General features: G+C 40.4%; 1 long non-coding RNA gene across 1 annotated transcript; it reads left to right on the top strand.

The window, feature by feature from the left end:
* The first annotated feature begins 4,453 nt into the window (after window positions 1-4,453).
* Window positions 4,454-25,502, top strand: LOC143270606 (uncharacterized). Its single transcript, XR_013047819.1, has 4 exons — window positions 4,454-4,875; window positions 13,738-13,860; window positions 23,445-23,622; window positions 24,482-25,502. It is a non-coding gene; the product is annotated as an uncharacterized LOC143270606 (long non-coding RNA).
* The last annotated feature ends 1,179 nt before the right edge of the window (window positions 25,503-26,681 follow it).

The raw sequence follows: 26,681 nt of genomic DNA, 5'->3' as shown, positions 1-26,681 counted from the left end.
AAAGCAAGAGGCAATGGATTTGTTCCATATGAAGATATATCAGGTTTGAGTAGCCAAGATCCCCTGAAAGGTCTCCAATGACACCATGTCCCAGATGATCCAACATCCAGAACAGTTTCAAGGCAACCCCTCGAAGCCTGCCTGGGCACATACCACATGCCGATTTAGGTGCTTTTCCAACCTTCTTGGTATAAAGGTAAACAATCCTGTTGCCAGGGGTTTGAGACAGCCTAGTTTTGTTAGAGGTTGTGTTGTATGAAAGCCCATGACGGTATGTCAAATGCTGGACCATTCTGAGTGCCTCTAAGCATGGTCCCCGGAGGAGGAAAAGGAAAGCAAGTCCATTTATGTATGAGGTGAAATTTAAGGATGAGAACATCACCCTGAAGGTTCAGGTCCTGGTATTTTGTCCATGGCAAATGATGAACCAAGGCAATTTCCAGTTTTCATCTGCAATGCAGAGACTCAATGTTTTCATGGCAAACACATGGTCCTTGGGAATGCTAAAGAAGACATGAACATTGTTGAATCCATGAGCAACTTGGGTCCAAGAAGAGCAAGTTCAGCAAGAAGCACACCACTGACAACTATGGCACAGCTGTGACAGTTCTGACTGACATACACCTTAAACACCAGACTGTCCCATCTTCAGCTCAAAGGGCACCCATCCATCTGTGGCACCCATCCTTCTTCTATTAATATCTTATAGTCCTTGAGTCCTGCTGCTCTTCTTTGGGTTTGTATTTTCCTCATTCCCCTGAAGTTGAGCTGGATTGCACAGTTAAGTTTGTGGTTATGAGTAGAAACTAAATAAGGGAAAGAAAGACACCATATTGTAATAAGTCAATACCTTCTATCCAAAGGGATTTATTTTGCCAAGCAGAGGGGAGGCTGGGGAGGAGCTGGTAGTTCAATCTTGGGGTAGCAAGCTGAAGAGCTAGACAAACACTAGAGCTGTCAACTTCCTTCCGACCCTTCTTTGATGCTAAAGCATCTGTATGGTGATTCCAAAATGCCTTCCTAAATGCCTCCTGACAGCTTCCTTTGTGAACACATGCAACTCCTCCAGACCTTTGCTGCTGCTGTGAAAGTCTGTTAGTGCTGCTAGGCAAGAGAACCTCTGAATGTTGCCTTCTTTATAGAGAAGCAAAGAGGCCTAACTCAACATTAGTGCAGCCATGACAGGCTGAAAACTAACAATATTAGAACTAGGCCTCACCATTACAATAACCAGGAAAAGCCACAAACTGTACACTGCAGGAGATCAATCAGAATTGAGACAAACAAGTACTAAGTGCTCTAGAACATTAAGGATAGCTTATATAATTTGTACATAGATTGCCAGTTTCCTTGCAGCCAGTACCAACCACTGTTTGACAAAACTTCTGTTACCTTACTCCTGCCCAATCAATCAGGAGTCCAACTCCCATCTGAATCCAGAATTCCCCCCCCCCCCCCCCCCGTGCCTCAACTGAGCTCCTTGCTCTCCCTGATCCAACTGCTGTGTCAGAATGGATGGAGAGACCAAGCTGGATCTTGCATTAAGGTTCTTTGCTTTTGCATATGAACTCGAACTTCTGGTGATCTCTGAGAGTCTCATGACGTGGACATAACCGGAAGTAGGTTGTAAAAGGAGAACTTGGCATCTGTGTTCATTTCTGAAATTGTATCATAGATTAAATGTGGTATAAAGAGATTTGCTGGGAGTTAAGATCAAGACTGTGATTTTTTTCCATCCTAGCATCAGACTGCTTAGTTATAAAGTAGGTGTTTTATTAGATCTGTTTTCCATTATATTGTGAATTGACTTAGTAGTCAGGAAGATAACCTCTAGCCTTTGCCTGTCATGACTAGTTGAAACTGGTAACTAAAATCTTTATGAACTCCCTTTTTTCTCATAGTTTCAAGAGACCATAAATTATATATTATCTGTCATGTAAAGGATTAAGTGACCACAGTGAGGTAGACCGTGGCAGGATGTGATAAAGTGTGCCATCTAGGGTTTGCTCTCTCTCTCTCTCTCTCTCTCTCTCTATCTCTATCTCTATCTCTCTTTCCTGAGCTTGCACACACACACACACACACACACACACACACACACACACACACACACACGCACACACACACGCGCACACACACATGCGCACGCACACACACGCACACACGCACGCATACACGCACGTGCACATCTAGAAAAGTGACTATGAGATGGCAGAAGGGGACCTAAAGGGAGGGAGGGAGGCAAAGAGGATAATGGTGTGTATATGAGATGAACGCAGAAAGTCAATCTGTTTGGGGCAGGAGAGAGGGAAGGTCTATTTGATGGGGTGGAAGGTGCTCCAACCCTGAGTCATGCTCTAACCCTGAAAAGATCTATTTTTAATAAAATATACTTACTTCTGAAGGCTGTAAGAACAAAGAATGGGTTGATGCTCCTAATAGCCTATCTGGTATCTTGCAGAAAGAGACACAAATGCCGTATGGGTCAAGTGCATGAGATCACTGTGTACCAACTGAAGACAAATGAGGCCTTTGCTCTAGGCCAGCAAGAGAAGCTGGTCTGCAACCAAGAGAAATTGAAACACAGTAAGAGTGACTCTTCTAGAGCTGACAAGCACTCTAGAAAACGTATGGTAACCTAAAAAAGGGGCTCTGAAGGATGAAGAGGAGTTTGTTCATGAGACTGGCCAGTAGAAGCAGGATGTGGTAGTCTTCCTTGCCTGCTTTTATAAATAAAGTTTTATATCAAGGCAGAAATACTGCATGTGGCCACTTTTGCTACAATACCAAAAATGAATGGTCACAAGAGAGGCCGAGGGCTGACGAGGCTGTGATATTTAACTCTTGGTCACTTCCAGACATTTGAGGCTTCTGACTTTGCAGAAGTGTGACTCAGCACTTGTGTCTTTCATAGGGTCCTACTGATATTGAGTGGAAGTTTGCAAGAACAAAGCTCTAGATAGATACTTTGATGAAGGTGGAACTTGCTGCCTCGTTTCAAAATTATCCCAACCGCAAATCATTTCTCTATCTTGGCAACTGATTTAACAACACCTTTGTTGGGATTTTGCCACAGTCCAGCTGCATGACAACACATGCCCAGTTCAGGAACTACTCAAGGGGTCTGGGGTCTTGTGTCTGAAGTCATCAGTGTGCGCTGGTGATTACGTATGGGTAGTGTGGTCAAGCAATCTAGCATGCATGGCGTAGCTCTGTAAGCTCATCTGCACCTTAAAGAGCCAGACACAGACCTCACCTCCTCCCAGTCTGTTCTGTTGTCCCCGCCCCCCACCATCTTTCTCTCTATCTCCTTCCCCAGGCCTGGTTCTCTTGTTTCCTCCTAACCCTCTTCCTCATAATAAAGCTCTGATACTGATACTGGGGTTTGTCATGGCCATGACCTTTCCTCACAGTAACCAACGCTGGTAACCAGTACAGATTATCATTATTACAACCTTCAGGACTAAAAGTGACCCTAATGGAATACAGAGGAAGCACAACTTGAGAAGCCTCACAGTGAGACTACAATAAAATCTGTTTTCCTGGACACAAACTGTTTTCCTCCTTTCTCTTCTGCATGACAGTTCTTAAATTAGATATGATAAAATCACTCATACATATGCTTTTGTTATTTCTCAGCCGTGAGCCACTAATCCATTTTACATGCCGAATGTTTACCAAACCACGTGGGCAGGTGAAGGATAAGGGTGCAGTCCCGCTGATGCAAGCTCCCTGTCCATGCTGAGTAACAGGAACGCCAAGCTGATGACCTGATACAAAATCAACATTGTTAGGTACTGCTTCCTCACTGGGATAATCACAGCCAGTTCTGAGGAATAAAAGTCAACTCTAATCTAGCTGTCTGTGGAATTGACTTGACTAGGGTCCGTGTCTCATACAAGCAGCTGTGTGATTTTGAGAAAGAAACTATCTGGTTGTCATTTTAATTTTCTCCTTTTTGCAATAAAGCAGCGCTATCTGGTGGCCTCCAAGAGCGCCAAATGGGATTTCTGTTAAGTTAAGAGGATGTGAGGCTAAGTCAGTAAGATGTGGCAAGGTGAGACAACAACAACTATGGGATGGTAGGTGTGCAGCTCTGGCCACAAGGCCTCGCTCTGTAACTGATGAGCAGACCATGGAGGCCTGAGCGTCCCTCTTGTCCTGTGCTGAGCTGTAAGTCTGATATGTGCAGACCCCAGTGTTGAGAGGCTCCACAATATCTGTCCCTTTGAGACACTGCAGACCTTTGAAACATTGCAGACCCACCAAAAGCCACATCCCACCAGAAAATGCCAGCCTCCCAATAGAGCCACATGCAACACATCCAATCATAAATGGCATGTGAGGCTTAAGCCCGCCCCTGAAGCACTCCGGCCCAATCAGCATCCAGGCAGAGACTCTAAGCCTCCCCCATTCCACCTTGGTCTTCCTGCCTGGGACATTGAGCATGCTCAGACTTGAGGTCGTTAAGGAAAGGCTGAGGAGGTGCTGAGCCGTTGTGGAGGAGGTCAGTGGAGTTCATCTGGTGAGGACAGTCTCATGCCAGGGTGGCCAGGCTCAGGGTCTCCTAAGAGTCTGGACTTCCTCACAGACCCGGTTCTGGGCAGGCTGAGGTGAAGACAAACCTGCCTTCTTGACAGCATTCTCTTCTCAGACCAGGTCAAGTGAGGCTGTCTTCTCATAGCCTGGAGACTCCTCACAGCCCAGTTCTCATGAGGCTGAGATGCCCTCAGTGAAGATCCAGGATGGCAGGATGCAGTTCTGAAAAAAATTATAGGCTTTCATCCAGATTATTATGGGCTTAACGTTTTCTGTATTTCTTTACTTCATCTTAGTACCCGTGGAATCTGCAATATCCGCCTTCTCATTCCTTATGTGAGTAACTTTAATAATCTTTCATTTTTCTTTGCTAGTGTGCCTAGAGATTTATCAGTTTTGTATAGATATACGTCTTTTTTCTACCTCTTGTCATGTTTATTTTCAATTGATTGAATTTTAAAAATTGACTAGAGGCTTCTTAATCACTTTGTTTTTAGTATTTATATAAAATTTATGTCATAGATTACAAATCTACTTAAGTCAGGTGTTAAGTATTTCATGTCTATAATCCAAGCCTTTGGAAATCAGGATTCCATGAGTTTGAGAACAGTGTGGGTTACACACGTAACTCTGGATACAATGCTACAGAGTGAGATCTTATTGTAGAACATACAAACAAAATCCAAATGTATTCACTTTCATATGAAATCATCTAATGTTTTAGTTTTTCTAATCATGGTTTAGCTTATTCCATAAATTTGGTTATATTTTATTTCCACTTCAATACTTTTACTTTCACTATGACTTTCTCTTTTAATTTATTTATTATTTTAAGAATTAAATATTTAATTTTTATTTATTGGGGATTATCAAGATACTATTCTTTAATTAACTTGCCTTTTAATTTTCCTGTAGTCAGATTGCACACATCACTTTATATCAGGTCTTCTATGTTTATTAAAACCTGTTTAGTAGCTTGTAATGTGGAGTATGTTGAAAAGTGACTTGTGTGTTCTGGAAATGCTGTCTTAAGCTGTCATTTGAGGAGGTGTTCTGTAAATGTCTGTCAGGTGAAATTGATTGACAGCAGTGTTCATGTTCTCCTTGTCCTTAATGACTTTCTCTGCTTTTTATTCTTTCTTTTCTCTTTTTACATTAATAGAACTTAATTTGGTTATAATTTAATTTTTCTTAATAGCAAATTATTGCCATATGGATATATCAGGAATTAAATGGAATTTTCTATTCCAAATACAACATCTTGAAGCCTTGTTATATAGGAACTTCTGTTCCTATGTCAAAATTGCACTGCATTATTCAATATGTTCATGTTTTTTAAAAGTTTAAAACCTCATTCATTTGACAACTTCTTATTGTTTAGTTCATATTAACAAATGGTAGAAAGTGAAAGTCAATTTTTTTACATATGCATTGTATTTTTTATTGATTCTTTGGGAATTTCATACCATATACTCTAATCCCACTCCTCTCCCAGACCCTCCATATCTGCCCCTACCTCTTGTAGAGTCCCACCACAAAGGAAAACAAAAAAAAAAGAATAAAAATAAGATAAAAATAAACAATAGTAATAAAAAAGAAGAAAACAGTAAAGCACTTTTTACCCCTAGCCCCCATCTTTCCCACCTCTCCATCACCTCACCATCACCTCTCCATCATCTCTCCATCATCTCTACATCATCGTAGTGGCATTGACAGCTGCTGTGTATCATGCAGGTCTAGTATTGATGGTGTACTGAAGCCAGGGACCTTGAACCTGACCAACATCCCATTACACAACAAACATTTGCAAGTGAAGCTGGTGGACTTTCCCTCCTTTTGTTCTGTCGACTCCCATCTCCAACTTCAATTGTGGATTTGTCAGTTTCCATCCACTTTCTCATCCAGGTTGGAGGATTCATAGTTAAATAATTTTCAAGTGGAGTGTTCTGTCTCCCTGGAAAATTGATCGATTTTCACCACACACATGTATGTTATAATATTTGTGTTATTCAGAATAGACACTTTCCCTAGTAAAACTTACTGTTCAGCAGTTTAGTTTGGTAGCAGCATGGATACTAGGGCATTTTAAAGAATTCTGCCTTTTCCTGCCTCATTACTCTGACACTCTGCCCATACATTTGTTTTCTGTTCATCATAGAGTGAAATCCTGTGTGGTTGTTTATCTTCTCTGGTGATTTCTCCCATCTAGAACTTTATGTTTAATGCAGTTACATGGTTAGTTTGAGTCTTCTATCTTGATTGTTTTCAGTTCACTGTTTCTGTCCAAAATGTCTTTTGTGTCTGGTTTTGGGTTCAGTTTGTCATTCTATTTATCCCCTTACCTAGCTTGTTATTTAGACATCTTTATAAAAAATTAATAGCTGCTTTTCAGGCACTGAAGACCTGAGAGCTACTAAACTCAGAGCTCCTTCTTTGCTAAAAATGCCAGAAAGCTGCCAGACCTCTGGAGCTCATCCATTGTGTGTTATATCAGATGAGACAAATAATAGTTTATATTTTACAGATTATTTGTGCCAAAATTTCTGTCTTTTGTTATGGTGGAATTCAAGACTTTTGTAAACCTCTCTTAATTAAGTACACATGATGAATGACAATATGGTGATGGAACACTGTACCTTTTAGTGACTAAAACTAATGAAATGCTAAGAAATCCCTTATAAAGTTTAAATTTTTTTTCATCACAGGCAATTTATTTTGTTCTATTCATTTACAGTTAATACAGAAAATACTTGGAAACATTTCCATAGAATGTTTGACACAGAAATCATCAAATAGAAGTATACAATGTTGACAGGAGGCAGTACATTTATAATTTATAACCCCAAATGTATTTATAAATTAGAAATGGAAAGATCTACAAATGAAATTATGAAGGTTCACCAAAGTCATTTAATCTCTCATTCTCTCATTCATTTTTATGTCTTAATAATATTCTATTGTATGAATAAGTCACATTTTATTTCTCTCCAGTATTTGATAGCTATTTGAGTTGTTTTAACTTTTTTACTATTAGCAACACACTGCTGTAAACTTTCATGTACATGTTTCGTAGGTGCACATTTTCAGTAGTTTGAGGATATATTCCTAAGGGTAGAATTGTTGAGTAACAGAGTAACAGTGTTTTGCATTTTGACCAACCACCAAACTGTTTTGCCAAAGTGGCACACCATTTTACAATCTCACCAAATCCTTGTTTTTAAGGCTCTGATTTTTGTACAAAAGCATTCAATCATTCTGTCAGACCAAACCAGGAAAAGTAAGCTATAGTTCAGAGCTGTTCTATTCCATTTACTATGCAAAGCCATTCTTGGCATTTGCAACTCTCAGCCCTTTTGAGTATTCTTGCAGTGTTCACCTTTTCCTCCACCACTTTTTTTTCTTCTTTCTTTCTGGTTTATTTCTATCTATTACAAATGTATAAAAAATCCTCCATCAACGCTGCTGTTAGCAGCAGAACCTTGAGAAATATACCTTTGGTTTGCCTCAGAAAAGGAACACATATTGCACTGTAAAGTTTATAAAATTGGCGCAAAACATTGTGATGATGTTACAATACCAATTTTAAGAGTTCAGTGACTAATGGGGAGCCGATGGGATACATGCAGAACTGTGAAAGCGATCTCACTTAGCCAGCTGTACACGTAGACTGTAAATCTACATTCAGATCATTTCTGAACTAAGACTATCATCTCAGTTTATCTGTTGAGGTCAACCAGGAAACCCTAGAATATACCTTGATTTTTGCAAAAAACAAAATAGGGGGAGGGGTTTCTTCAGCATTTCAGTCCACGAGTAACAGTATCCTAACAGGCAAAGTGTTCTCTCACTGTCAACATAGAATGAACTGCTGCTGGAGGTCAACTTGGGCTTTAATTTGCATTAGCACTTACATGCATAGTAGTCCAAGTTGTTGACCTCATGACTTTAAAAAGTAACTCTAAAAAAGTAAAATGGCCCTTCTTGGAAGACTAAAGAAAGACATCCAGCCACACTTGTAAAAAGTCTCATCAAAACAATATACCCTTTTATGAATTACGCCTCAATTAAAAAAAAAAAAGTAGACCCAAATAAGAAGCAGCTCTGAAAAAGAAAATATAACTTAAGATATTTGAAAAAATACTTGCAGCTTGATCTGCACTGACAATGATTGTCGAAGCCTAGAATTCAACATTTACAAATTCTCATTCACACACACAAAACACACTATTATCACACAACTTGTGTCTTGAGAGAATCTTCTGCTTTTTAAATCTTTGGCCTCCCAGTCAATCCCAAGTTCAACCAACTTTAACTAAATCTTCACTCAGAATTTCACCAAGCTTTTTCACCCACACATTAATGCTTGTCGTATCTTTCATCAACTGTCAAAATCTGAAGCCTGCTCAGAGATCGCCAGGTAAAAGAAAATAAATGAAATACACAGAGGTTATTTCAAAACAGAACATAACCATCATCCAAAAAAAAAAAAAAAGTCACGATTCCCGATTGGGATCATCTTTTGTTTCCCACGTTGGACTATTTCACACTCCGGCCTTGGCCAAAGGACGCGAGAGCTGGTTCTGGAGCATACTGTTTCTCACACAGATGTCCCCAGAGGAACACCAGAGACAAAGTCACGTGAGGCCTCTCCCATACAGAGACTGTCTCACAGGGGCAGTGAGAGAGAACACCCACTAGTTTGTGGAGATCCCTGAGAGAATATGATTCTTAAAATCTGGACTTTACATAATTCACATCAGCCCTGTTCAGGTACTTACTGGAAGAAAGATGCAGCTGTTTGCCAGAACTCAGCACTCCACTCTAGATCTCTGCTGCCTTAGTCTCCGTCGCGGATTTCCGAGTTCTGGTAGTTACCTGGACCACTGAGGCATTACCACAAGACTTCTTCTCTTTTGCAACATCCTTTTTCTCTAGATATTAGGATAGCTACACCAGCTTGTTTCTTAGGTCCATTTGCTTGGAAAGCCTTTTCCCAGCCCTTTACTCGGAGGTAGTGTCTATCTTTGAAGTTAAGGTGTTTTTCTTGTATGCAGCAGATGGATGGGTTCTGTTTTCTTATCCATTCTGTTAGCCTATGTCTTTTTATAGGTGAGTTGAGACTATTGATATTGATGGATATTAATGACCAGTGATTGTTAATTCCTGTTATTATTTGTGGTTGTGTTGTGTTGTCCTTCTGTGGTGTATGTTGGTGTGGGATTATCTATTGCTTGATTTTTCATGGAAGTGTTTAGCTTCTTTGGGTTGAATTTTTCCTTCTAGTGCTTTCTGTAGGGCTGGGTTTGTAGACAGGTATTGATTAAATCTGGTTTTATCCTGGAATATTTTGTTTACTCCACCTATGGTGATTAAGAGTTTTGCTGGGTATAATAGTCCCGGTTGGCATCCGTGGTCTCTTAGTGTCTGCGTGAGATTTGTCCATGATCTTCTAGCTTTCATAGTCTCTATTGAGTAGTCTGGTGTTATTCTGATGGGTTTACCTTTATATGTTACTTAGTCTTTTTCCTTTGCGGCTCTTAATATTTTTTCTTTGTTCTGTGTGTTTAGTGTTTTAATTATTATGTGGCAAGGGGACTTTTTTTTTGGATCCAGCCTATTTGGTGTTCTGTAAGCTTCTTGTATCTTCGTAGGTATTTCTTTCTTCAGGTTAGGAAAGTTTTCTTCTATGATTTTGTTGAATATATTTTCTGTGCCTTTGAGTTGGTATTCTTCTCCTTCTTCTATTCCTATTATTCTTAAGTTTGGTCTTTTCATGGTGTCCCAAATTTCCTGGATGTTTTGTGTTACTACTTTTTTGTCTTTAGTGTTTTCTTTGACTGACAAATCTATTTTCTCTATCGTGTCTTCAGTATCAGAGATTCTCTGTTCCATCTCTTGCAATCGGTTGGTTATGCTTGTTTCTGTAGTTCCTGTTCGTTTTGTCAGAATTTCTATTTCCAGCATTCCCTCAGCATGTGTTTTCTTTATTGTCTCAAATTCATTTTTCAGATCTTGGAATGTTTCTTTCATCTGTTTAATTGCTTTTTCTTGGCTTGATTTGATTTCTTCCCATTTTTTGTTCGTTTTTTCTTCCATTTCTTTAAGGGAGTTTTTTATTTCCTCTTTAATGTAGTTTTTCATTTCCTGTTTAAGGGAAGTTTTTATTTCCTCTTTAAGGTAGTTTTTCATTTCCTCTTTAAGGAAAGTTTTTATTTCCTCTTTAAGGTAGTTTTTCATTTCCTCTTTAAGGGAAGTTTTTATTTCCTCTTTAAGAGAGTTTTTCATTTCCTCTTTAAGGAAAGTTTTTATTTCCTCTTTAAGGTAGTTTTTCATTTCCTCTTTAAGGAAAGTTTTTATTTCCTCATTGAGGGAATGTTTTATTTCTTCTTTAAGGGCCTCTATCATCTTCTTAAAGTCATTTTTAGGGTTGATTTCTTCTGTTTCTTCTGTCATGGTATGTTTAGGTCTTGCAGGTGTAGAATCACTAGGTTCTGATGTTGCCATATAGGTCTTTATGTTATTGCCTGTATTTTTGCGCTGGCATCTACTCATCTTTTCCTCTGTGCGGTGCAGGTGGTGTCTGTGTCTGAGAGTGCCTCTCTTGTTCTAATTTTTAGTCTTGGTTTAGTAGGGGTTCTTGGTTAAATTGGTGCTATTGGGCTATTTCTTCAGGGGCAGCTGATTTCAGTCGGTGAATTATATACTTATGATTCTGGTGATCTGGTTTGGTGGCTGGGTAGCGCCTTCTTCTGTGTTCCCAGGTCACGTTTTGTTCATTTGTCAACTCCTCAGCTGATCTTGTTTCTTTAGACTTCCAACTGTAGGCATCTGAATCCTCTCCCAGATGTGTTTCAGCTGAACAGGGTAGTCTCACCTCCAAGTTGTTGGGTTTCACAGGATCAGCAGTTGGGCCCTGGGTTGTCCCCAGACAGAGTGCCCAGACTCGCCCTGGTTCCGACCCACGGAGATAGCCTCTTCCCCAGGTGTTGGGGCCAGGGGCGTCCCCGCTCCAAGCTGCGTCTGCCCCTCTCCGTCCCCGGGCCTGTCCACTCCTGCGGCCTGCCGCCACAGGCCCACCTGTGTCCACTTGTCTCAACCGCCGGGCCTGTATGTCCCTGTCAGCTGCTGCTGGGTCTGTCTGCCTCTGCAGGCCACCAACAGGCCTGTATGTCCCTGCCGGCTGCCACTACGGGCCTACCTACCTCTGCTTGTCACTGCTGCCGGGGGCCCATCCACCTCTGAAGGCCACCACCGGGCCTGTATCATAAAGTTTAAATTTTATGCAGATTTATTTGCATCAACTCTGTACAACTCAGGTTTCTTGCATGATCCAATTATTTTATATTTCCGTGGCACTATCTTTTTATGGTTCTGGTTTCCAGAATCACCTTATAGTCCTTACATTCTGTTTGGTCACAATCCTTTATTCTTACAAGTGAGAGTAGGAGAATGAACTCATGTCATGTACTGCATGGGTGCAAGCCTCTCTGCCTCTCTGGGTCCATAAAATAAACCGAGAAATTATGAAACAATGATTTGAAATTTGCACATATGTGATTAGACATGTAGGTATGTACACATGAGTGCAGTTCCCACAGAGATGGAAGAGGTGCCAAATTACCTGGAACTAGAGATATTGGTGTTTGATTATGGGTCACTGTGATGGGTGATGGGAACTGGACTCAAGTCCTTCGAAAGAGTACAGTGTGCGTTTTTCTGTTAGGCCAACTCTAGCTCCATCATTCAAAAACATTAAGAGAAGTTTGGAAGATAGTAAAAATGTAGTTATTATGTTTAGTTGTATAAAAATATGTCAGGGACAAGGACAGAATCACTAGTTAGTGGAAAAATACAGGCCCCCGATAAGACAGGGAACTAGATCATCTTACAGTCAGGTTGCCTAGCAACAGGACATTGAGTCAGAGCCCTTGACCCATTCACCCTGTAAACATCCTACATGAACATTCTGTTAGCTTGCACCACCTTGGGCAGATAACAGCTTCTTGCTCCCCCTACCCTGCAGGAACTATCTAAACCCTCCTGGAGAAAAATCAAGTGGCACCTTGATCAGAATCTTGACTTGGTGTATTTCCTTTGTGTCTCCTGTCCCTGTCATTCTGTCCTTAGGGTGGTCGAGAACCTGTTGAAGCCCTGCTGGGTGGGGCAAAAATATATGAACCCTTGTGCAAATAAGTAATTCTTTTTCTATTTTGTTACTTCTAAAGTTAATCTTATTATTCTGTACATTTTAATTATATACAATAAGTCATTTGTTTCTGTACACCACATTGTTTCCCAGTTATACTCCCTCCATTTAAAATATTTTCCCTCACACTTCAAAATTTTTTAACCCTTTTCCTATTTTTCTAGATTCCATTTATGAAACAAGATATGTGTTAATTGTTTTTGGAGAGTTGTCTGTTTCTAAACTTGATGATACATAGTTGGAACAATTTTCTTGAGAATTATGCAACTTTTTCTATAATTTTATTTTGAATTATCTTGCTTTATTTATGCATATTGTGTGGTCTTTAGTCATTCATATAATGGTGGTTCTCTGAGCTCATTCCCTGAATCATCTATTGCAGGTAGTGCAGTGATAAAAAATTACACACAAACTCACCTTACATATGTAGTGATTCAGTGCCGTTCATTTCGATAAGTATGCACACCCAGGAGTGATACAGCAGGCATGACTATGTTAAATTTTCATTCATAACCATCGTTATAGCGTCCACAGTACCTGGAATGTTTTAGTTTACAATGAACATAGCGTATATGTTCTTGTTCCACCTCCTTTGCAGCATTTGAAATACTAGATTTGGTGAAAATGTAATCATTTAAAAGACGTTTAAAGCTGGAATTATGGAGCAATCTGAATATTATTTTACTAATGTGACAAATTGATCTGGGGCCCCAAGAAAATGACCACAGAATCTATAGTATTTGAGCCAGGCTATAAATCCTGCTGAAAATTTATTCTAATTGAAATGGTTGCCATGCATTATTCTGAGTGGTCAAAGCTTGACCTCATATTACTGCATGGCTGGTTACCTCAAAGTGGTCCATTTGGTAAGGAGAATGTACTTGTGAGTACCTAGTTTAACTTTGCCCCCATATTTGTATTTCCCATATTTGTTGGCATGTGAGATACTATCTAAGATATGCTGATTGTGAAAAATTGTTTTCATCATGCAGAAAATGAAACTCTGCTCTCTATCTTCTACCATACACAAGCTCTGCACCAAATGTGCCATAGACCAGATACCCTGAAAATGCCAAAGGATACAGAAGAGAAAATACTCCTACTTCTAAGCACAGGTAAGGATTTTCTGAATAGGACTCTTGTCCAATAGTAAATGAGACCAAAAATCAACAAATAGGATCTCATGAAATTAAGACTTTTTATTTCCCCATAAGAAAATACAACTTAAGTGGTAGCATACAGAATACGAGAAAATCACTAGTGTAATAGTGGCATGCGCATTATTGTGTAATTAACTTCCTTCTGATCTGGTGAGGCCTGCACTATAGGAAGGAATTAGTACCTGCTACTGTGTACCTGGTCAAAAGACACTGGCTTGACAGGTCATAGCCCTTCAGATGATGCTACTATTGTTACTTAGTGTAGTAGCAACTGCTTTATAAATATTTTTGTTTTACACATAGATCTCTTCAGCTTTCAGTCTTGGCTAGAGGTTCTCTTTCTGTGGTTTGCAGCAGCAAATGCACAGCCTCATAACTTCAAAATGTTGAAATGACCATGAATGCTCATTCCTAAATGGGACCTGTAGATCAACCACTTCCCCTAGGATAGGAAACATCCTGGAAGTGGGTCCTGAATGTCCTGACTGAGCATGAGGGAACTGCTGTGACATGTTGTCCTCTGGACATGACATAGCCATTGCTCACTCACAAGAGCTGTGATCACCTGCAGCTTCAGGTGACCGTGTTCAGGACTGACTGTGAACACACCTATCTGCCCCAAACCAGAGAGCTGGAAGAGGCAGCCTGCTGGTGGAAGACAAAGCCTACTAAGCCTCTCTCTCAGTACAGAAAATAAAAAGGAAGCTAGAAGTTGGCCATTTGTATTACTTATCAATTCCACTTTCTTTATCTGTCTGCCTCCCAGGGAAGACTCTGATTCCTATTCCCTCAAATTAATGAGTTTACTGAGGTTAATACAGGAGTATATGTATGGTATTACTTATAGGTATATGAATAACTCTAATGTGTGGCATCACAAAGGCTCACATTAGAATGGGTGGTTCATGAAGACTAGAACTCTGAATGGGATAGAGGGTCTCATTTCTTCAGTTCTCCTTAGTTATCACCTATTTAACCTTGGGAGTGTAAGAGCCTTGTTAGTCCAGTAAGTTTCAGCTTTTCCAGCCATGATTAATTGCTGGGTATTATGAACCTCCTCTACAGTGATATTTTATTGGTACTAAAATGTGATTTGTATGTTAATAAATAAAGTTGCCTGGGGGTCAGAGTTATTAGAGCCATAGCAAAAGCTGGGCGGTAGTGGTGAATGCCTTTAATCCCAGCGCTTGGTAGGCAGAGCTAGGTAGATTTCTGTGTGGTCAAGGATACAGCTAGCATTGGAGACACATGCCTTTAATCTCAATACTAACCATAAAAGACCTGGAGGTCTGTACAGACAGGCAGTGACCAGGCAGTCATGTGGTTGGGTTTACAACCAAGGGGAATGCAGACCAGAAAGTCTAAAGAAAGACAAACACAGAGGAAGTAGGTCTCGCTTGGCTGAAGAGGCTAGCTGCAGCAAACGGGTAAGGCTCTTACCTCTGGTCTCTTGGCTTTCTTCTTTGCGTTGGTTCTGTTTTTTATTTAATAATACAGTTGGTTACATCTACACTCCTCTCTTTTTCCATAGAACTTTCTGAGACTTAAGGAAATAGGCCTGCCCAGGGAAGAGCACACCAGTTGGATACTCAATATCAAATGGTCATTCTTGAAAATATATATGCCAGCTATACAGAATGACTGGCTTACATTCAGGAAATATATATATATATATATATATATATATATATATATATATGTGTGTGTGTGTGTGTGTGTGTGTGTGTGTGTGTGTGTGTGTATATCTTCATGCACATATATATGTATAAGCATGTAGCAACAATTAATGAAAATAGAGGTCATTAATTAGAAATAGAGCAAGGAAGAGTGTAGAAAGCGTTTGAAAGGATAAAAAGAAAATAATGTAATTATAATCTCAAAAATAATAGAAGAGAATTCATGTCATAAAAAGGAAAACTGTTATACAACACTTCACCCTTTCCTTAAGATGTTAGTTGTTTCTACATGTTCACATTCTCCCATGGAGCTCTGCAAAGGCACTAACGGCAAACACCAGTCCTGAAGTCCCTGGTGAATCAACCATTTTATGTTTGACCTCTGTAAGCACAGCCCAGTGCTCCATCATGCCCAGTGAATTGGCTGTAAAGCACTGCTTCTCTCATATGTATTTTATCAGGAAAACCCCATCCTTCCTTCATCATCTTCCAGTCTGCATGAGACCCTTGCTTGTGATTACCAAGCATCCACAATACTTCCTGTGAGCCAGTCACTCAGAAAGTCATCTCTCTCAGATTTCATTAGATTACATAGCCTGTATTTCAAGGAGGTGTAAGTAAGTACATGACCTACTTTCCCACTTCTGAAGCACTCAGATTGATCTCATCTGTTCTCATAGCCTACAATCCCATGAGCCAAGCTTTGGCAGGATGTTCCACTGACCTTTTGAAAGTCTTTTGTAATTTAAGCATTTGAGAGACATAATACCCCCAAACTAAGACAGTCTCTTGTAGGCCATTTTAAGGCTCTCTAATATAAGTTCTAGCATGGATTTTCCTTTTCTCTGTATAAACGGTTGAACTATGTGATATCCTCTATCACCTTTATTCCAAACAGAGAATTACATTCTAATTGTATACAAGTGTACTGAATTTTGGCCTAAGGAATTTTAAGAGCAGACTTAGTAGGGGGGTTTCTAGCATTGCACTCACCAGCACAAGGACACCACATACAATGATTAGTCTGGAATTCTTTAAGGAAGGAGGAGATACAGTTTATATATGATCTTGATTTTTTATCTTCCATAAACTTCTGACTTAGGATTAACTCGATTTTCTGGCTTTGTGTACATCTTTCCATTTCCATTTAGAAAACTCTACAGATTTTACCTCTTGACGAAAATCTATTTAGTGAGAAAACGTTTTTGTGAACTTCATGATGGAGAACTAATAAACACTGAATATATCAACTAATTGAATTCATCATATCTAAATTACATTTGTCATATAAAAAACAAACTAAGATGATGTGTTTGCAAGTTATTAAAGTATCAAGCTTTTAGATGTCGTTTTTTAGCTGGTTTACACAGTTGCATTCTTTTCTTTTTTTTTTTTTTTAAACTTTTATACACTATATTTTCTTCCTATAATGGTTGTGGGTTTTACTTGTTTTTTTTTTAAATTATTATTATTATTATTATTTTACAACACCATTCAGTTCAACATAATAGCCACAGAATCCCCTGTTCTCCCCCTCTCGCCCACCCCTCCCCCCAGCACACCCCCCATTCCCACCTCCTCCAGATCAAGGTCTCCCCCGAGGACCGGGGTTGACCTGGCAGACTCAGTCCAGGCAGGTCCATTCCCCCCTCCCAGACCGAGCCAAGTGTCCCTGCATAAGTCCCAGGATTCAAACAGCCAACTCATGCAACGAGCCCAGGACCTGGCACCAATGCACAGCTGCCTCCCAAACAGATCAAGCCAAATGACTGTCTCACCCGTTCAGGGGGTCGCGAGACGGCAGGAACTGACCTACTCTGGTGATGGGATGGCCAGACACCCAGATAGTGGTGCCATAAACCCCATCCAAGGACTGAGGAATCTGAAGGCAGACATCCACGGCTGGGCCCCTGGTGGAACACTGGGAGTCTAATTGGTGAGTAAGAAGAGAGTTTATATGAGCGAGAATTGTTGAAGCCAAGGTTGGATAAAGCACCGGGACAAATAACCAAATGAATGGAAGCACAGGATCTATGGACCAAAGGCTGAGGGGCCCCCAACTGGCACAGTTGCATTCTTTAACAAACACACTTTTATACAAGATTTTTAGTGTCACAGTGTCAGAGATCTAAGGAATGTCACATTTCAGCAAGTGCTGGGGAGGATATGGATTACAAAGATTTTGGGTGGGAAAATATGGAGAATAAAACCCACAGAGAAAAGTTTTTATTTGTTATAATGTAACTAGCATTTTATAAGGCCCTGTAAAAACTTAGGGAGGCAAAAATGATTATAATATCCTGGATGAATAAGGGAAGAGCAAGAAGAAGGAGAAATAGAAGAGGAAGAATAGTAGTAGGAGAAGATGGATGCATGGATGGATGGATGGATGGATGGATGGATGGATGGATGGATGGATGTAGATAGATAGATGGATTGATGGGTGGAGATAGCTGATGGAAAGATAGATAGATAGATAGATAGATAGATAGATAGATAGATAGATAGATAGATAGATAGATAGAAAAAATAGAGTATATACAGTTTTTCAGGCTATAGAATACAGTGGCTATTGTGTCCCACAAAGGCAAAATGGACTCAGAACATTTTTCCTTTTTTCCCATATTGGTCAGAGAACCAGTTATGGGTGAATAACTCTGGATTTTTTCTTTCAGCATCTGTAGCCTTTTGAATCTGAACAATTCTAGGACTTCTGGTTCCAAGAAATAGCCCTCAAATTTAGTTCCGTTCTAGTTGTCTCTCAGTGGTCCCACTTTTACTTTATTCTGATATATGAGGTGAGGTGGGACAAATACTGGTCATCCAGGGAGCCCTGGCATTCTAGACCCCCACGAATCTTTCTAAATGAATGCTCCAGGTTCTGTGTAAAACTTTAGAAAAGGAACAAGGAATCCTGCCTACAGCAGATGATACAGAACAGGATGAGTTCTCGCATGGTGATATGGATTATTATAATGGAGAGGCAAGAGTCAGTCTCTGGGTCAGGAATATGCAACAGGGTAGACACTCTGAAGATAAAATTTAGACCACTTTTTTTTTTTAGAGCTGCGGACCAAGCCTAAGACCTTGTGCTTGCTAGACAAGCACTCTACCAGTGAACTAAATCCCCATCGCCTGACTTTTAAGGACAGACTTTAGAGAAAAGTCAGAGGGAAATGGAAGATTTAAGACTACCAATGTCTGATGCCATCTCATAGACTTCCCTAGAATGTGTTGGACTGATCGTGTTTATCTTTGGGGGTTGTAGTTTTTATAAAGACAACAGACTTAGTAGGGGGTTCCTAGCATTGAGCTCACCACCACAAGGACACCCCACTCAATGACTAGTCTGGAATTCCTTAAGGAAGGAAGAGATGCAGCAAGTTGATGAAATGAAATGTGGAAGTGACTGCAGTTGAAAGGTCTGAAAGGTCAGGATGAGATGGGTCACTCCAGAATGTTAACCAAGAAAAGTCAGAATAAGGAAAATTAAATATGGGAGAAACTCTGACAATATGTGAGAAAAGTTTGTATTTGTTAATGCTTTGGTGATTGTCATTACACATCATCCTGGGAGTTTAAAATATAATACAATGGGATCCTTCTTTGAGAAATCATTTCCACAATTGATATAATATTTTATATTAAGTTCAACTGTCAGAAATCCTGTAAGAAAAGAGGAACATTATGGACCATGTTTCTGTTAAAAAGAAGTAGAAAAGAATTATTGAAGCAGATTTTGGGTTAGTCCAAGCTTCTTGGTAGGAAGGGTTATTCTAATGTTACTTTCGAGACTTGTTTGTTCCTAAAAGTATCAGCTGAAGTCAAGATTTGGAGTTTTATCAGGCCACAACAGCATGCAGTATATCACCATTTGTATTATGCTATGTCCATATTCATTGGTTACTCAGATGAGAGCTTACATCATATGGTGAGTGGCACATCCTGGCTTGCATGTACTGAGGATGATAAGTGTTGTAAATGAAATGTATGTGATCCACACAGTGGTATATTTGTACATGAAGTCCGTGAGCCTAAGATCTTCAATAAACATTCATCTTTGTGTCTCTGTTGAGGCTTTGACTGACTGTAAAACATCAAGTGAAATTTATGTCTGGGATCAGAGTGCTTCAAGGTTCCCTCTAACTACCACATATGTTAATGATGTTCATTTGCTTTCATCTGTAAGGGAGCCATTGACTCCACTGAGAACATGGTGTTTCTGGCTCCCTTTTCGTTAGGGTGTTGGATGAAGAAGAGAATATTGTGCCCACACATCCTAATGTTCAGGGCTTCTGAGTTTAATTCTTGCTCAGTAGACTGCAGGTTTCCACTGATAGCAGTTTATGATCGGGATGTTTCTTCTCTTGGATTGCCTGGACTCCTTTCACACAGGGCTTGGTCCTTGGCTACTTGATATCAGGGTTTGGCCTAGGAAAAGTTCTTCATTGTGGTTGGAGCAGGCTTCATTTAAATTGTCTCTTCACACTGCACTTTCTAGGGTCAACATTAAGTCTGATCACGTATCTCTTATTGGGTTGGCAGGAGCTCCCTTGATTTAAAAGTTTGTGGTTTATCTTCATCAAGGTCTATTGTTGACCTGTAACATTTCCACTTTTGATTTTGCCTGTTTTGTTCTATGAGTTTTGTATGAGCTCTGAATTCTTCCCAGTCAATATTTGCCCCAGACCTCCTTCTTCATTTGGAGAGTGTTCCAGGTCTTCTTCTCTCTTTATTTTGGCTCAGGCTTTTGTCAGGGTAAGTGTTAGGCTCCTGTGTTCTCCTTTTCCTGCTTTGCCCTGGCCTCTTTCATTTGAGGGATTGGTCTGGGCCCACTTCCTTTCTTAGTTTGGCCCAGTCTTCTTCAGGGTCAGAGGTGAGCTGAGGCCAACTTCTCATCTTGGTGAAGGCTCTGGCTTCTGTCCAGGTAAAGTTTAGTCATGGATACTCTCCTTTTCTTTCTTTGAGCCAGGTCTTTTTCTTCTGAGGAATAGAGTAGGACTCATTTCCCTCTTGGTTGGGGCCAGCCTTCTTTATGGTGAAGGTTAGGTATGGGCATTCTTTTTTTTCTTTTTGATTAATTTCGTTTTGTTACTTTTCCTTCTTCTCCTTTGCCCTTGACTCTTCCATTTAATGAACTGGCCCAGGGATACGTCTTTTTTCTTCTGGGTCAGAGCTTTTTCAGCTTCAGGTTTTGGTGAAGGCCTCTTTTAGGTCATGTTTTGGCCTTTTCATTCCTAGGGTTGGTCCCTGGCCTTTCTGGGTGAGGGAAGCCATTGATAATGTAGATGTTATTCCTGGTCTTCATCAGGTTCATCCTCAGGCCTTGGAATACTTCTTTCTTGACATCATGGTTTAACGTTGAACCCTCGTCTACTTTCACTTTAGGTGCTTAGCATGGGCTTTCTCAGGAGCCATGTCGGTCTGGAGTACATTCAGTGTGTGGCTGTGTCCAGGCAGTTTTTGTGTTAGAGTTAAGCCTGGTTACATTGATATTCTGGGACTGTTGGTACCTGTTTCTCTTTAGGGTTGAAGAAGATGGATACTTTTGAGTGGAGGTTTGACTGAAGCTATTTTGTATTTGTAATTAGCCTTGGATTATGCTCAGCCATTCTGAATAAAATTAACATGTGGATATTGATAGAGGACTGTATTTATTGTTCTTCTCTTACATCTCAAGTATATTCTGAGGAACATTGGCTCTTTCCAAGGGAAAAGGGCACAGACACCAACACACAGCACAGACTCCAGATGAAATGAACTACATATTACACAAATAGAAAGGGGAAGTAGGTCGGAGACAGAGGTGCTTGGGAGAGTCCTTGCTGTTGCATTGGTGACTGTGGCCACCATGTGTCAAATTGTTGCTTCTCAGTAAAGATAACAAAATAGAGTCCCATCAAGGTCTCTGCTGCCTTTCCTTCCTTCTGTGGTCTGCTCCCATGAAGGCATATCACAGGCAGTTAATTTAACCGCAGAGGCTGGTCCTCTATTGATTTAGAGGCTGCCTTGATAGGCACATGAGGGTTGTGCAGATCTTCATGGGGCCTCTTATGCATTGTGGACATGGTGTCCTCTCCTGTATGTCATTCATGGCATGCCCTATGAGGGTGTTCCTCCTGTCCTTGCTATGGAAACACTTCTCAAAATGTCATTTGTCTTCTACCTTGAAAATCCCTGGAACAATGAACAATTCCTTTGTGATCCCTTTCAAGAAAACTCCTTGTCATGTCCACTCACTGATGTGAGATCAGGTCTTCCCACAAAGAATGTCTGCACTGACTTACAAGATTGATTCCTGCTCACATTGTGAATCACAGGCCACTTTAATAGAGTGAGCTGCCAATCTGTCAAGGGCACACATGTAACCATGACAGTGATTCCTTGTGTAGTGTAACAGAGGTCAGGCCTCACTCTGCTCAGGGAAACTCAAAGGTGGTCAAGCTATGCAGATGTTTTTTGACTGGAATTAGGAGAGGTGCCTGAAGGCTACAGTTATCATCATTGCGTGGGGACAATTCCTGTCCAATCATCTTCTCCTACTACAGAAGTTCACTGGTGAGAAGAGAAAGGACATGGGGATGGGGCAGACTCAGTCAGTATGTACACATTTTAAATACTGCGCCATCATTTCTGAGACTCACTTTATCATCAAGATTCTCTCATCATGGCGCTTGTATTGTGCCATCTGCAGTACCCGGGGCTTGGGGAACAGAGCTGTTTGAAATTTGCCCTCCAGCCTGTCCCTTCAACATCATTAAACACACCTTGAAGTGGGATTGACCAGACAGCAGAAAGCCATGAGGCTTTCCCTACCTCCCCTCATCATGGTTGTTGATGACTTCTGAGGCTGTCACTCACTGGATAGCAGTGTAACAGCAGTTCATCCTGTCCCATTTGGAAAGTGGAGTCCTGGGACAGGTGCTGACTCTGCCTCAGCTGTTGTCACCTTTCTAACAAACACAAGTGGGAATAGGAGTAGAAAATAATGGAGATATTCCACTCTGAGAATACCCCTTCCCAATCTCCCACTGTCCTTTGCCTTCATGCCTCTCTCCTTCCCTGAAAGTTTATCCCTGAAGGCTGGTCTCAGACCTAACTCAGGGTCCTTTATTGTTGGGTTTCCTTTTTATACTTTGTGGGATGACTCATTCCTAACAGGCTGGAGGGCCAGCCTGCCCAAACAAGTAAAAAAGATACTTTCTGAGAGGCAGCCTGAATCTACCTAATGGTCTTAGCAACTGCAGCTGAAACATGATCTGGAGATGACCTGGACTAATGAAACACATCCATGTCACACCAGCTGATGCATATTCATCAGACCTCCCCCCCCATGGAGTGTGGAGGGTATATATGGCTTGCCTCTAACTGAATAAACTGAGTTTGTTGTTTCTACTTTCTCCCTGAGTCTGTGAGGTTTGACTCTGTGTCTACTTGGCCCCTCCCACAAAGGGAACAACAGCAAAGGACCCTGCTATACTTCTTTACCATGGATGCTTTTTTCTTGCCCTAACACGACATTTGAAGGGTAGTGGGAAGGAGGCATCTTAGCTCTCTGAGCAGTTAGTCAAGGTACCACAGTGTTCCATTCCTCTATCTTATTGCAGATGGAAACCTACAGTTAAGAACTGTAGCATGCAAAAAGAAAGAAAACAAAGCTGAGTTAACATCTTTTTCTACTGGTCCTGAACCAATCAAATATCAGTTATAAAAGAAAAACTGTGGGGAAATTCGTCCTGTGATTTCTAGATGAAGTGTAAGCATTGTGCTACCCTCAAAGCCAAACAGGATTTAGGGAGGGTGGCCTCAATAAAACCAGCTATCTAATCACAGAACTTGAAATAATTTTTCTGTCTACACCAGCGGTATGGAAGAAGAGAAGTTATACAGTTGCCCAGCAGGGATGCCCCTTTGCTGTCTCAGCCTGGATGCCTGTGGCGACAGTTGCAGTAGGAACAGCCCACCTGGAAGTCTTCCTGTCAGCATCATTGGAACCTGGGAACCCACAATTTCCTGCTCTTCACCAAGTTCTGGATTGCCAGTAAGCATTGTTAAACTTATTTGATGGGGGTGATTTACTGTAATCTGAAAGAGCAGTGGAGGAGGAAGGAGAAACTGAAAACTTCCATGTGCTTGGTGTCAAATGGTATCTGAGGGACTTAACATGTGACATAGATTGTAGATATCCATCTGAGAAAGATCCTGAAACATCTACACGTTGTTAGTAACATCTTAGACAACATCAGTGATCTAGAAGCATGGAAGTTCCATGCACAGAGTGAAGCATGATCAAGCATGCCCCACCCCACTGTAATAATGCCACTACCCCATTGTAAAGGATGAGGGCACCATCCGTGTTGTGCCACAATACACACATGCTTGTTTTCATACAACGCACACAAATATGTGCCCACATTCATACATTTAAAAACATGTATGTGTCTACACCTTTGCATGCACACACACACACACACTCAGAATTATACTTTGAAATTAAATTAGATGTATTATAAATTGGCATAACAAGAAATTAAAAAGAAACAAACAGCCTTTGTGGCATTGGTATGCATGTGTATGATATGCATGTTGTATGCAGAACTATGAGGATAGTTATGTGCATATTTTTATAAGTATCTATATGATATACCTAATGTGTACAACCATATCTAACTGCATATACATGTGTATATAAATATAAAGATAAACTGAAATCCCAACTTCCAGACACCAGCCAAGGAGGCAGCAGAACTTTCTGAGTGGCTGGCTTGATGTGTTAGCTCTTTCCTGCCTTCACCTCTGAGTGCCTGTTATGTTTATTATCAGTATCATTCATTTGAAACAAAATTCTGCACAAATTTTTCACAATGCCTTTTAATATTAAAATATTCTCTAACTTTCAGAACCACAAGAAAACCCTCTAAGGCAGAAAGCCACGAGTTGATCATGAAAAGGACCAGGGAAGGGCCAATGAGATGGCTAGTTGGGTGGAAGTAAAGAGCTGACTCCTCCTAATTTGTTCATTGACCTCCATATGAACAGAAAGCCAAAATGGCATGATGTGTATTCTATGTTCATTCTCTCTCTATCATATGTATGTATTTATTTCTTCATCTCTAAATAAGTAAATAGATAGATGTTATTATTTTAAATTCCAATCAGAAAATATCGATACACTCATCATATGAAATACCTAATTTTTAAAAATAATGAAAAATCTCATGCAGCTCACAACTGTTTGTAACTCCAGGACCAGAGGTTTCGACACCCTCCTACAGGCATACATGAAGGCAAAACACCAATGCACATAAAATAATGAATAAACAATTAATATTTGTAGGAGCTAGTGGGGCCAGGAGCCCCACAAGCATCCCACAGAACTAAATAACCTAGGCTCATAGTGACTCAGAGACTGAACCACCAACCAGGGAGTATGCATGGGACTGACCTAGGCTCTATGCATATATTTTACAGTTGTATAACTTGATCTTCTTGTGAGATTCCTAACAGTGGGAGCAGGGTTTGTCTCTAATACCTGCTTTTGGGACCCATTCCTCCTACTGAATTGCTATGTCCTGCCTTAATGTAAGAAGTCATGCCTAGTCTCACCACAACTTGATATAATATGGCAGGCAGATATGCACGGGAAGTCTGTCCATTTCTGAAGAGAAAAAAGAGAAGGAGGAATGGATGGGGAGCAGGAAGAGTAGAGGTTGGGGGAAGGACTGAGAGGAGAGGATGGAGGGGAAATTTTGGTTAGGATGTAAAAACAAAAATAAATAAATAAAACAAAATTTATTGCAAAAGAGGGAGAATATTGATGGTTACCATATTTAAATTTGAGATACTAAAAGAATGTCCCTCCAGGGACATTGCCACTTATTCTAACTTTATAATGTGTTTGCAGTTGTACAGGGATTGCTGGGATGACTTTCTGTATGCTGAATGTGTTGCTCTGAGTGATTGATAAAAAACAAAACAAAAACAAAAAAAAAACGCTAGTTGGACAGTAGCCAGGAAAGAAGTATAGTATTGGCAGGATAAGCAGAGAGGACAATGCTGGGAGTGGAAGGCTGAGTCAGGAGAAGCCACTGCCACCATGAGAAGTAAGATGTAAAGTACCAGTAAGCCACAAGCCACATGGCAACTAATAGATTAATAGAAATGGGTTAATTTAAGATATAAGAACTAGATAGCAAGAAGCCTGCCACGGCCATAGAGTTTATAAGTAATATGAGTCTCTGTGTGTTTAATTGTGTCTGAGCTGCTGGAGGAGCTGAGTGGACACAGGAAAACTCCAACTACAAGGGATAATTAAATCATGTTAGGCATAATTTTGAGCTGGTCTAATACATAGTGTGTTCATGTTGTACTTGGAGTAATTATATCTTGTTTATGCATTATTAAGTCCTGGTTATTGTTTTACATTTGGAAATTAATCATGACATCAAAAGATATAATTGTGTGTCAAGTTGACAAGGGTGCAATTGTGAGAGCTATTTTTGTTTGTCAAATTTATTACATCTGAAATTCATTCAAACCCCCAAATGGAGGGGCATGCCTGTGAGGTATTTTTGCTTAATTTGAAGAGAGAAGATAAACATGTAGTCCTGATCTTTGCATTAGAAAGACATTCTGTTAATCTGGATATTGATGAGGAAAGAAAAACCTATTACTCAGATGTTTTGAGCCCCAAAACCCCACTTGTAATCCCAGCCAGGCTTTGTGCTGGAAGCCCATATAAAGAAATGGAAGAAGGGAGTTTTGCTCTTTAGCTGCTTGCTCTCACCTTGCTAGCAAGTCCATGCTTTCACTGGCATTGGAGCCAACTTCCTTGGGATCCCAGACTATACTGCTGATGGGCTAAGACATCAAGCATACTGGAGTGAGCAAGTAGTGGATTCGAGGATTTTGCCATTATAGCCAGCCAATGTTCAATTAGCTGGACCCCAGCCTCTAAGTCATTCTAAAACATAGCCTTTTGTATATATAGGAATTCATTCTGTTACCCCATAAAACCCTGACCAATGCACCAGACAGGTATAGAATTTTTAGAGTAGTTTGGGCCTGACAATAGCTCTGAGTCCCATGGCTGGGAAATCC

Source organism: Peromyscus maniculatus, chromosome 23 (genome assembly GCF_049852395.1).
Source record: "Peromyscus maniculatus bairdii isolate BWxNUB_F1_BW_parent chromosome 23, HU_Pman_BW_mat_3.1, whole genome shotgun sequence".
Classification (NCBI taxonomy): domain Eukaryota; kingdom Metazoa; phylum Chordata; class Mammalia; order Rodentia; family Cricetidae; genus Peromyscus; species Peromyscus maniculatus.
Note: the sequence above shows the minus strand (reverse complement) of the source record. Positions and strands in the feature narration are given on the sequence as shown.